At 44.9% G+C, this 13,657-nt stretch overlaps 1 pseudogene; it reads left to right on the top strand.

Moving 5' to 3' along the window:
* Positions 1-10,481: 10,481 nt before the first annotated feature.
* Positions 10,482-11,302, top strand: LOC110291892 (annotated as a pseudogene).
* Positions 11,303-13,657: the final 2,355 nt, after the last annotated feature.

The raw sequence follows: 13,657 nt of genomic DNA on the forward strand, positions 1-13,657 counted from the left end.
GTCCATCCCAGCCATGCCAGAGGATGACTTCTCGTGCCTTTCTGCCCCCTGTCCCTTGCTCCTGCTGTTATATCCACTTATAGATTCCTTTACCCCACATATGACCTCACCTGGAAGACACACTGCTAAAATGCAAAACTCATAATGTCTAACCAAAAGAGGGGTGAGACTGGACATAGGTGGACAAACACCAGCCTTTGCCATACAATCACCTTTGCTCAAGGTGATTGCAAATATTAAATGTGAAGACTAGTGAAGCACATAACATGCCATGTAGAAAAATTAATATCCATCCTCTCTTCGTTTCTATCAGCATTCTCCTAGCAGCCTAGCAGCCTTACATGCAGCAAGCTCTCATTATATTTTTAATGAATGAATACTTGAAGGAATGAGTTAGTTTGAAGGCCCACCATTGCTAACTAGTTGCTAAACTAATGGGATCATGTTGAGGAGCCATAGACCTCAGAAAAAGTCTCCCATTGGGAAGATCTAACACTCTCAGAACTCCTCCTACTTAGCAGGTGATGGCTGAGCCACACTATGCAGATCCCTGCTCTATCTGCTGGGGTCCAAAGAAATTCCTCATATTCTCTGTTTGAATACCCATGCTTCCCCTGTCTTTAGGGACACTAGGATGGAGAAGTGGGTGGGGAGGAGGGTGGAGGGTTCTTCTCTTCTGCAAATTTGGAAGAAGCCGTGAGTCTCTGGGAAGCCATTCATCTGGAGGTCCTCCCTAGCCTGTGACTCTCCAGTAGGAAACGCACAGAGAAAGAGCCCTAGTTTGAGGTTGCTGTGTTGTGTCTCTTATGGGATCAGCAGGATTCTCCCAGTGACAAGCACTGGGCAGGCTCAGAAGGAACTCTCTGCTTTGGGCCTGTGGCTAGAACAGCAGAGACCATCTCAAGTGGAGACTCAGCAAAAGACTTGTCCTCTCTAGCAATCCAAAGAATGCTCTGGTACCAAAAACACTGGCCTGAAAAGAAGCGTGACCTGTGGGTCCTGAGGGCTGCTTCTCCTAGTCCAAGCAAGAGAAGGTGAGGGTGCAAACATTGCCCGGTGAGGACCCACCCAGCTGACCAGCCAGTCAGAACTGCAGCTCTATTTAGCCAGCGTGTACCAGGCAGCTGGCGAGCCCAACACGGTATCCTCTAGGCTGGTTGCTTCCCTATTTCTCTTCCTCTGTCTGCATTCTCCCTCTCAGACATCTCCCCGCCATCCCTTTGATCCCTCTTAGTATTGAGCTCTTCTGGACGTTCTTGAAACCTCAAGATTTATATTCTAAAATATTTTCTGAAATTGGACTGTGCTACCAAATTTCTCACACGGTAATCTTTGCTAGCTAATTATATTCTACTTTAGGAAGAAGATTCCTGTAAACACTTTTATTTCTAGTTGTCGGTATGTGATACTGTGTGGGTGTCAATTTTGGTTATAGGTAAACATGTATAACTGTGTGTGTGTGTGTGTGTGTGTATACAGATATACAAATATATACACACATGTATGTATACGTGTATATATATACATATAGGTATATATGTATAAATATAAATATACATTGGCATTCTAGTACTGTGATACTGGAGATAAACTACCAAAAAGGATGACATTTATCTTAACTCACCATCTCAAAGGTTTGGTCATCTCCATGTGCTCTGTTGGTCCAAGGCTTGTCGTGAGGTGGCACCTCATGGTGAGGAACATATACATAGGCTACCATGATGGTAGCCAGGAAGGGGCTATGATCCCAATATCCCTGCAAGTGCACTACCCAGGAGCCAGAACCGCTTACCCTTGGCCCTGTCTCCTAAAGCTACTGCTACAAACCAGTACTGCCACAGGCCAGTCACCTCTGTAAACTGGCTTACTGTTTCAAAATCCCCACTAAGTTCCAGGCACTGTACAGGAACTGAGGATACAGCAATAAAGATAACAGGCTGATTCTTTCCTTGGAGACTGGGGAGGACCTGTAATATATAAGTGTGCAGTCGGTGAAATGTGGGTGTCTGTCTGTGCGCTATGTGTGCACACACAGATACACACGGAGGCAGGAATAGAGCAGGTACCCCATAATCAGATGCACATTAAAAGTAATAGGTCAATATCTACTGGTTATTATAAGGAACTTTTCTAGTTCTTAATCACCTCATAGGTTGCAAGCTCTGATGTGCAGTTACAAAGAGTAAACTGAGGCACAAATCGTTCAGCCCGTCATTCACTCAGTGATAACATGAACCTCAATCCTGGACATGCTCACGGAAGCCTCACTTGTTATTCTTTGTCTTGAAAACAGGCTGCTTTGTAGAAAGGCAGGGTGTTCACAGCTACAAGTTCTAGGAAAGACTGAGTTTGGAGAAGCGGGAGATTTAGAAGTCAGTTAGTTAGCATCACAAGGCTGTGATTTCCTCTCCACATCTGCTTCTATCGGACCACGTGGAAGAGGCAAAGGTGCATTCTCAGCTAAGTCACAAATGCATCATTTTCAGTGTCTCTTGTTTAGAAAAAGAAAGAAGGAAAGACAAGTGTGACAGTTTGTATATTCTTGCACCAGGGAGTGGCACCATTTGGAGGTGTGACCTGGTTGGAGTAGGTGTGTCACTGTGGGTATGGGCTTAATACTCTCACCCTAGTTGCCTGGAAGTCAGTCCTCAACTAGCAACCTTTGGATGAAGACGTAGAACTCTCAGCTCTGCCTGTGCCATGACAGCCTGGATGCTGCCATGCTCCCATCTTGATGATAATGGACTGAATCTCTGAACCTGTAAGCTAGCCCCAATTAAATGTTGTTTTTTATAAGACTTTCCTTGGTCATGGTGTCTGTTCACAGCAGTAAAACCCTAACTAAGACAACAAGTTAAGTGAATGAACACATTTTTATATCAAGCAGCCCCTGAGGGCATGGTGGTGCTTAAAGCCCATGTAAGGCAGAGGTGAGGATGGGCACCTGATTGATGTCCGTCTTCCTCTGTCTCTTGAAACCAAACAGGCTAAATCAAAGCCTCCTAAGTTCTGTGAGTCAAGATGTCCTTTGATGGAAGATTTAGCCTAAAAATTAATTTAAGTGAGTTATTCTCTAACTTCTCTATTCTGTTTCAGTTACTGTTTATTGGGTGTGTACTGTGTGCAAAGTAGCTTGCTAGATCTCTGATAGAATCACACTTAGAGTTGAAATTGTGTAATCTGATTGTACCTGAATAAAAACCAGCCCTTGGTGAGGGATTTATTAGTGGTGAGGGGGGAAAAATCCAATTCTACTCAACAGAGCAGTGATTGGAATCTAGTTCTAAACAGACCAGCAACTTTCTACACATTCATCACTGTGCAGCCAATGAAATGTTTTTAAATAAAATTCATAAATAAGAAAATACAATTCTCTCTCATTCATGCCTATGTTAAACCCTTCTGTTCTATTTGTCATAATTGCCATTTTGAGAGAACTATCTTTACATATTTCAGAATGTAGAAGGACAGCACACTTGGCAATGGACATTAAAAATTGGCACTGTGATGAAGTGATGAGAGATAAGTTGGGTGGATGTGTGCATGTGTATCTGCATGTGTGGGCATGGATGTGTGTACATGTTAGTACATATCTGTGTGTGTGTGTGTGTTAGTAGATATTGAACCTAAGGTCTTACACATGCTTGGCAAGGACTCTACCACTGAATTCTGTCTTAAAGGCCATAGAAGAATATGTCGTTGTTGTGAAATGAGTCTAAAATTCACCTGGGACAATAGGCAGGTGACACGGAGACTCAAGAGGTGAGGGAGTGAAAGCCATGCAGAAATGTTCAGTATATCAGAAACTGTTGTGGTAAATATTATTGTAGAGTTTCTATAGACCATATAGTTCCCAAATAAAAGACCTTCATGTTTATAATTTATGTTTATGTTTATAATAAGCCTTACAGCACTAGAGCTGGGCAGATATGCTACCTTGTCTACCTCCCTGTCAGTAACCCGGTGATATCACTTACCATGTTCTGTCTGGGCAGCTCCTACTCCATGCATTCATGATCCACCCGCCCCATGGCACCTTCTTCCTTCTTCCTCTCACTCTTCCTCATGATCCCTGCCTGAGACCCCAAGCTTGGGAATCTTTGCTCCACTCCCTCTCCTCTGCCCAGCCCAGGCTGTAGGTACTTTTATTAACCAATCAGGGATAACTTTATTCAACAAGAGCTGGTATACAAGAGGATCTCCTTGTCCTTGAGAATCTCCTCATCAGGGGGCAATCGGATCTTGGGGTACAGAATTCAGCATATGAATATAAGCAGCATCAGAGACATTTCTTACAAGGAACCTTAGGGAAAAAATATAAAGAGATAAACTGTGCCCTCTGGGGATTTTCTTGTTTGATAAAAGATCTCACCATGTAGTGTTGTCCCTAGACCAGGCTGGCTTCAGACTCACAGAGACCCGCTTGCCTCTGCCTCTGCCTCTGCCTCTGCCTCTGCCTCTGCCTCTGCCTCTGCCTCTGCCTCTGCCTCTGCCTCTGCCTCTGCCTCTGCCTCTGNCTCTGCCTCTGCCTCTGCCTCTGCCTCTGCCTCTGCCTCTGCCTCTGCCTCTGCCTCTGCCTCTGCCTCTGCCTCTGCCTCTGCCTCTGCCTCTGCCTCAGTGCTGGGATTAAACATTTGTGCTACCTCTCCCAGTTTGCTGTTTGTCTGATTGTTCATGTTTTCCTTGTTGCTGTTGTCTTCTGGGGATCTTGAAGTATACTTTAGGAGATGGAACATGCAGATGGGAATGTGTAGAATAAGGCTAGAGCCAACGCAACAACATATGGGCAATTGAAGTTCATTACATACCATCTTCTTTGTCTTCTGATTCTGGATCTTCCTCCATGGCTTTGAGTGTTGTTCACTAATATCCACAGGCCTTGAGCCACGTTTTAGCTGTTAAGACCACAGATGATGTGCAGTTAAAGCCTGCAATGTGCTAGTGTTACTCTCAATGAACTACCTGTGATCCACTGGTTCTTCCCCAGCTATATACAGTTCACAATTTAGTCCCTAAACTGATCATTCATTTTTTTAAGGTTTAATCCTCCACTGTGAAGTAAGCTGCACCTTGTCTGGGCAGAACGTCAGAGCTAGCCCTGGTGAAGGGGGCACAGGTAACCTGGCCAGAGGGTGAGAGCAAGGGAGAGCTAGCTGATCCTACCACTTGTCTGCCATGAGGTAGTAATGGGCACCCTCTCATCCCTTGGCACCTGAAGCCCTGAGGTCATGATAGTGGGAGAACTGCCCCTGCCCCTCACTGGCTGTAGCACTCGGGGAGAGCAGGCCCTGCCCCTCAACTGGGCAACACAGTGGAGCTGGCTGTTGAGGTGTGGGCACTGATAAGCCAGCTCCAAACATGTGAGGGTGGGACATCTAACCCAGCCACTCCCAGACTTAAAGCACTTGGGAGAGTGGGGCCCACACCTCCACTGGGCAGCACAGTGGAGCTGGCTCTAAAGGTATGGGTGAGGGAGAGCCAGTCCCAAGAGCATGAGAGCAGAAGTGTTGACCCTGCCTCTCCTGCTGGTGGTGGCATTGAATGGGTTAAATGGAACAGTGCTGCAGAGCTCACCCTAGTGATACAGATACAGGAGAACTGAGTCCACAAGCTCAGCTACCGCCCAGGCTCAGAAACCAAGGATTTGAGATAGCCCACTCCAAAATCTACACCATCTGTGAACTGTTGGAGTGACTGAAAGGGCTGGATCTGCTGATTCAAAACTGCAGGATCTCCATGACACAGGGCAACAACAGGATAACTGGAAGGAGTCTGGGTGAGAATCCAACATAGATGGTGTGGCAGAAGCCAGAGACCTGGAACCTGATGAATGACCCATTGCAATGAACATTTGCAAGTGAAGGTATTTGGACAGAGGGATATCCTGTGGGACACATTGTGACACACTACAGCTTCAACAATGAGATATTTTCTACGGTTTATTTTTGTTTTATTTTGTTTGTGTGTTTGTTATTTTCTTTTGGGGGGGATGTTGCAAAGGCAGAGGGCAGATATGATGGGTTGAAGAAATGACGGGACTCTGGTGCATGATGTGAAACTCACAAAACAATCAGTAAAAGGTTTTTTAAAAAAAGATTCAATCTGCCAGTCAACACTGCGAAGTGAGCTGTAGTGTGTACAAACAGTGGGGAACGCAACAGAACAATGGTAATAAAGGAGGAAGTTGTGACTTTCTCCCCAGACCTGAACTATATGTATCACAGAGGCTGCCAGTCCCTGAGACGTCCTGACATGGGGATTCCCATCACCAGCAGCCAGCAGGCCTTGTCTCTACTTCACAGTACCGTCTCTGGCCACAATCAGGAACTACTTCCAAGCAAGGACAATTTCAAGTTCTCTTCTAAGCAACATTGTAACTTTAATTTTTTCAAAGCCTACTTTTAATAATAGTTCTTAAATGTTTTAGCCCACCACCCACCAGAGGCGGTGAAAAAGAAAAGATCCAGAGGAAGTGGACCTGTTTAGAAATTGCTCTTTGGAGCAAATCCCATCTGCTATGTCAGAAAATCAGCAATTCAGTTCACAGGTCAGCAACAGCAGCTTGATTGACTCAAAAACACTTCACAGATATACCAGCAGCGCAGTTTGGTAGTGTCAGAGTAGCGGCATCCATCAGAAGCACAACCTTCCAGGAACAACCAAGCCTCAACCGAATCGGCATGGGTTGGCAGGAGGAATTTGGACCAGCAGGAACACCGGGGAAGTTCTCAGCTATTCCTCTCTCAGCAAAGATCAGCAAAGACGAGAGACCAACAAGCATTGCACAGCAAGCCTCTCTTTCTAGTCTGGTGAGTCCTATTTGTACTCCCTCCAAACACCACATGTACTCCATGGATCTTGCCTCCAAATGTGAATCTGTCTCAGCTGACATCACTCTGCCAATCTGCCTGAGTCCAACGAAGTGACAAGAATTCAAAGCATACCACCACAGTTTTTTGTTTTGTTTTGTTTTGTTTTTTTGGGTTTTCTTTTTTGGGTTGTTGCATCCCAACAAAAGGAGCTCAACTACACAACATCTCAATACATGCATGTCATTAGCGAAGAGTCCTTCATCACAAGTCCTTTCACATTCTTGCATCAGCAAAACATCCTTTCCCCTGTGTCTGCTTCAGTGAAATGTTCCTTCCTGAGTCTGTCATAGCCTTTCACCTGTGTCCCCTTCTGCAACATGTTCCTTTACATGTTTGCCCTAGCAAAACACCATCCAACACAACTGACTTTCCAAAGAACCCTTAAGTTTCCACTTCACAACACCACCTGGTTCTCATTATGAGAACTCCTACATTGTTAACAGGGTTCAACAGCAGATCTGTAAGTCCTTGTTCCTGAGGCCTTCAACACAGCCTTGATTTCTCCCCTTCCCATGACTTGGTTGTTTACCCAACTCTTTTCCCTCTGTAGATACCCTTCTCTCCTTATTATTTGCCCAAACCAATCCTACTCAGTGTCTTGGATTGAAAAGAAAATTACATTATTCATAAACTGGTTTTGTTGAGCATGGGAACCATTTTAGGCATTTCAAGGATCATGGCATATGAAGGAGGCAGTGAAGACACTGAAACCCTTCCCTATATTTGGGCAGACATAATTAAGCAATCCTTGGTTTTATAAAAAAAAAAAAAGTTTCAAACAACAGTGTACACATTGGATGTGATTTTGGTGGGGAGGGGACCCAGTGAGTGCCACAGAAAGCAGATTAACTGAGGTGAGAAAAGCTGAACTGAAGAGAAAGATGGTTCCTTCTCAGTACATCAAGATAACTAAAGATAACAGTAACTGTGCCAGGAGTCTCCCCTGTAGACATAAAATTAAAGTCAAGGTCTCACTGTGATCAAATTAGCCTAGCCTGAGATGACTAAAACTCAAGTCCAGAAATTGGTACCCCAAGCTACCAAATAAGGCTCCCACTTACACTTCTCACTGGGTGTCATGTAGGGTTGTGTATCATCAGGAAATTGTGGAGTCCCGGCCAGTGACACTGAGCTATAGGAAAAAGACCAAAGGAATTGAAGACCTAAGCAATGTATGAGCCCTTGCAAAATTCTCTCTATTGTACCTTTCTCTCATCAACTACAAGAAACAACAGTATAACCTGCCAGGATCCCCCTACTCAGCTAGACACACTGTATGGTCAGTGTTTGTACTTGATGTGGACTGAAGTGGGCCATGTAGAATTGACATAGAGAAGCAAGTTACACACAGGGCTGGCTGAGGAGTAAGTACTGTTAACATGGATGAGTTGTGTTGGCACAGATTATGAGAATGGAGTGTGTCGTTAGTGGTTTGTTTTATTTACTAAATAATCCACTGGCTGATGGCTATCAGATGGTTTCTCAGTCAAACTATTGAAGGAATGGAATTCACTCAGCTCTGTGGACTCAGATGTGACTTAGTGGCATTACAGTAGCTGATGTGACTTGAATTATAGCCCATTGCATTTGTGGTTATATGTGGCCATGTCACATCGTGCAAAATAGAAGCATCTTGGGCATGTGAAATGAGTGTGTGTGTGTGTGTACATGCATGTACACATTGATCATCAACTAAAAAGGTGCCTGGAGCAACAGTGCCCGCTTCTCCTAAGCACAACCCTCAAACTAGCATGAGCCCATGAGGTTTTTATCTTATATGAACTGGGTCTTATATGAACTCATGCATACCACCCTCCCAACTCAGGCTACAGCAATGCTGGATGCAGTGGTCAGTCAATGAGTGGGCAAATGAAGCAGTCTGACCTGAGTTCAGGCAAAGAGAAAGTCTGTAGAGCTTTTAAAACCAAGAATATAACCAGCTAGAAGCCAGTCTGCTTTTTATTATCCCCATGTGCCAGCAGTTGCAAACAATGTCAGTCAGTGACAAAGCATTCCATGAAAATAACATCTGTGGGTCTCCACTGTAAACAGTCGCTGTGTCACTGTTGGGATTTAATAATACGCATGGAAGCTCCGAAGTAACACAGCCTTCACTACGTAAGCTTCATACTTGCATTCTACATGCAAGCTCATTTGAACTCTCCATTATGTGGTCACGCCTCCATACACATGGACTCGGCCATTTAAGTTGGTTTCGGGTAAATTCCTAACAGTTGGGATTACTCAAGCTCACTATGCATGCAACCCTGAGGTACCCAGAGCGTCTGCATCTGAACGGGAGATCTGCAGCAAGCAATGGCAGCAGAGTGGTTACACAGGCGAAAAAGCAGAGGCTTGATGATGCCACTCTTCTGTGGATGCCAGAAGAACTGATGAAAGTTGTCAGAGGTCCAGTGGGTAGTTTCTGAAAACCTTGGCCATTATCATCAAGAACTGGGCTCTTGATCTCAGCAATAAGTATACTATAATCTTAACTATGCTAACTCTGATTTTTCTGCAGAACAAAGGCTGCGATTTTTACCTAAAAATAATACATATATGGTGACATTTTTATCTTACCAGAAACTTTCCAACCACGTCAACATTTGTAAGCTTCTAGAATGGATGTCTATGTCACAAAAACGTAGATGATAATTATGACTCGGGATTTATTGCAAAATAGTTCTGTGGTTCTCTACTAAATTTATTCTTATATTAAGGGTTTTTTCTTGTTCATATGTTATTTCATTAAAAAAACGAAGCTTTACATTAAAATGTGTTATTCAGTCATCCATGAGCAAAGACAGATGGATATATTCTACTGCTCATCAAACATAAATATACAAAAATTAATTCTGATGAAATTAATTAGAACTGTGTAGAAGTTACAAAAACAGACGTTGCCAAGCTCTAAATTCATCGCTGCATGAAGCCAGAACTTGTCTAAGTTTATTTTCCTTTTTATATATAAATATAATAAAAAACTGTTACTTTTATTTATCATAATATACTATTTGTTTTATTTTGCACTTTATTTTTCATTAAAAAAAAACTATCGCTTCTCAGCCTTTTGGCTAAGATCAAGTATATAAAAAAAAAAAAAAACTATCTTTTTAAATCTCCACTGTGTTTCTTTCCTGACATCAAAATTATCATCATTAACTACATTTCATAATTATAGCTGAAAGTAACTTTGAAGAGAGGACACAATGTTGCCTGGCACAGGTATCTAATATCAGCTGTGACCAAAACATGTAACTAGCTCACTCTTTATAGACTGACCCACTTATCCCACTAAGAAAGGAATGTGTCACCTTCCCTATTTGGGGATAAAGAAAAATCAAAGCTGATCAGGAACTAACAGTGTCCTAGAGAGCCAGGGAGCTGCCCAGAGAGAAAACTGGCTCTCTGCTCCTCCCTGTTCCAGAGACAGCCTCATCTTCTTGTTCATGCCAGCTCCATCCCATAGACAAAATGGTGAAGGTCGGTGTGAAAGGATTTGGCCATATTGGGCACCTGGTTATCAGGGCTGCCTTCTGCTCTGCACTTGGCAAAGTGGAGATTGTTGCCATGAACGACCCCTCCATTGACCTCAACAACATGGTCTACATGTTCCAGTATGGCTTCACCCATGGCAAATTCAATGACACAGTCAAGACTGAGAATGGGAAGCTTGTCATCAACGAGAAGCCCATCAGCATCTTCCAGGAGCGAGATCCTGCTAACATCAAATGGGGTGGTGCAGGTACTGAGCATGTTGTGGAGTCTACTGGCATCCTCACCACTATGGAGAAGGCTGGAGCCCATTTGAAGGGTGGGTCCAATAGGGTCATCATCTCCACCCCTTCTGCTGATGCCCCCATGTTTTTGATAGGTGTGTGTGGTTTCCCTTCCCCCACCTGCTTGAACCTGCTTGCTCAAGGGTGGAGCTTCCTGCTCATTCGTCCTGCCACGCCCACTGCTGGACCCTGTCGCTTTGCTGCTTGGAGGCACACACATGTTCGTCCTGCTACTGGACCCCGAGATTGTTTGGCGGGAAATCGGGTTCCCTCCCCCTTCCTTTATAACTGAGTATCTGGAAATAGTAAAATTGAGCTTTGATCAGAATACTGTCTTAGCTACATTTCTTTCTCTCGCCGCCTAGCCCCTCTTCTCTTCCAGGTTTCCAAAATGCCTTTCCAGGCTAGAACCCAGGCTGTGATCTGCTGGCCGGACACAACAGGTGAGAACCACGAGAAATATGACAACTTACTCAGGATTGTCAGCAATGCATCCTGCACCACCAAATGCTTAGACCCCACCCCCCAGCCAAGGTCATCCATGATTATTTTGGCATCGTAGAAGGGCTCATGACCACAGTCCATGCCATCACTGCCACTCAGAACACTATGGATGATCCCTCTGGAAAGCTGTGGTGTGATGGCCGTTAGGCTGCCCAGAACATCATCCCTTAATCCACTGGTGCTTCCAAGGCTGTGGGCAAGGTCATCCCAGATCTGAACAAGAAGCTCACTGGCATGGTCTTCCATGTTCCTACCCCCAATGTATTTGTTGTGGATCTGACATGCCACCTGGAGAAATCTGCCAAGTATGATGACATCGAGAAGGTGGTGAAGCAGGCATCTGAGGGCCCACGGAAGGGCATCCTGGGCTACACTGAGGATCAGGTTGTCTCCTGTGACTTCAAGTGGTGGTGGACCTCATAGCCTACATGACTTCCAAGGAGTAAGAGACTCTGGATCATCCACTCCAGCAAGGACACTGAAAGCATGAAAGAGGCCCTCGGTTGCTGAGGAATCCCTGTTCCAACTCGGTCCCCAACACTGAGAGTCTCCCTCACAATTTCCATCCCAAACCCCCATGATGATAACAGGAGGGGCCTAGGGAGCCCTCCCTACTCTCTTGAATACCATCAATAAAGTTCACTGCACCCAAGGGGGGAAAAATTATATTTTTTTTCCAGGATGCTTCTGATAAGTAGAACTCCTAGAATTAGGACCTGTTTCTACTTCTGCAAGAATTTTTTCCACATGGGAGGATGAAGTGGAAACTTAAGTGTTCTTTGGAGAATCAGTTGTGTTGGTGGTGTTTTGCTGGGGCAAACAGATGAAGGAGTATTTGCCGAAGTGGACACAGGTGAAAGGGCAAAGGCAGACTCATGAAAGAATGTTTCGCTGAAGCAGGGACCAAGGAAAGGATGTTCTGCTGAAGCAAACACGTGAAAAGACACATGATGAAGGATTCTTTGCTAATGGTATGCATGTATTGGTCCACCTTACATTGCATAGTTGAGCTACATTTGCCGGGACTCCACAGAGAGAAACACACCAAAAAACTTCTGGTGGTATGCTGCAGTTTCTTGCCACTTCCTTGAACTCCGGGTTAATTGGGAGAGTGATGTCAGCTGAGACAGACTCACATGCTGAGGCAAGACCCATGGAGGACACCTGATGTTAGAGGGAGTATAAAAAGGACTTGATGATGGCCAGTGAAAGGAGCTGAGCTAGGCTTGCTTATAGAGCTAACTGTGCAATGCTTCTTGGTCTTGCGTCCTTTCTGCTCTTCGCTGAGAGAGGTACAACTGAGAACTTTTCATGGTGTTCCTGTTGGCCCTGGCCCCTCCTGCTCACTTGTGCCAAGGCTGAGGCCTGGCTATCTTTGCGAGGTAGTGCCACTGCTGCTGATTCGGTTTGCTATTCTGACTTTACCAAACTGGACTGCTGATATATCCATGAAGTGTTTGCAAGTGGATCGAGCTGCCATTGCTAACCTTTTAGAGAACTGCTAACTTCCAGACGAGACAGATGGGAGTTGCTCCAAAGAACCATTTCTAAACAGGTCCACTTCCCCCCACATCCTTTCTTCTCCGCTACCTTTGGTGGGTGGTAGGCTAAAAGGGACACTAGAGTGTTTAAGAACTATCATTAAAAATAGGTGTTGAAAGAAACTGAAGTTACAGGAGGATCCATTGGCAGAGGAGGGAGAGAGGGATGAGAGAGGCACAGCACAGAAATTCCTGTCAGCCAACGTGTCTGCTGACATGAATATCTACGAGGAGGCTCTCCAGCTCATGTTGTCAGGGTAACCTGCAGAGACACTGCCAGGACAGAGTGGAAGACTCGTGGGAAGAATGGAAGTAAAGGACAGGAGTAGAGAGAGAGGGAAGTCAAAGGACCATCTAAGATGAAGGTGAAACCCTGAGAAAGCTGACAGTAATGTCAGCCCTAGGGTGGCCTCTCACGTTCCATAGACATCTACCGCTCTGCTCTTAGCACTGCCAAGTGAGGTGAGTGTATCCTGATTTCTTTGTGCCCCACCCTAGAGCCTCAGCTAACTGATAATAGCTCCCAACACACTGAACCAGCCAGTTTCTGTAGAAACTTCTGACTAGTTATTGACAAAGCCGAAGTCACACTGGGTCCTGCGGCAAAACTATTGTCAGTCATGTTTCCAGCAGCCTAAGCCTGTCATAAAGAGACAGGCAGAGATGAACAGGGAAAAATATAATAGGTGGTGCTTGGTTCTGTTGCTCTAGTGATGTCAGCACTGTTACCTAGCTTGGTTGTTCTGCTCTGCTTAGGACAGACAGACATTTCCCTTTGTGCCTTTAGAGGAAAGGGTCTGACTCTAGGGTAAAATGTCTGGGCCCACTTCCAGGTCTGAAGACTGGCCAAAACCCACCAATCTCTGAGCACAAAAACCCACCAACCACTGAACAGGAAATCCTACCAATCCCTGGGCTCACTCCAAGCTCACGACTTGAAATCTCATCAGTCCCATTCAGG

Source organism: Mus caroli, chromosome 3 (genome assembly GCF_900094665.2).
Source record: "Mus caroli chromosome 3, CAROLI_EIJ_v1.1, whole genome shotgun sequence".
NCBI classification, from domain to species: Eukaryota; Metazoa; Chordata; class Mammalia; order Rodentia; family Muridae; genus Mus; species Mus caroli.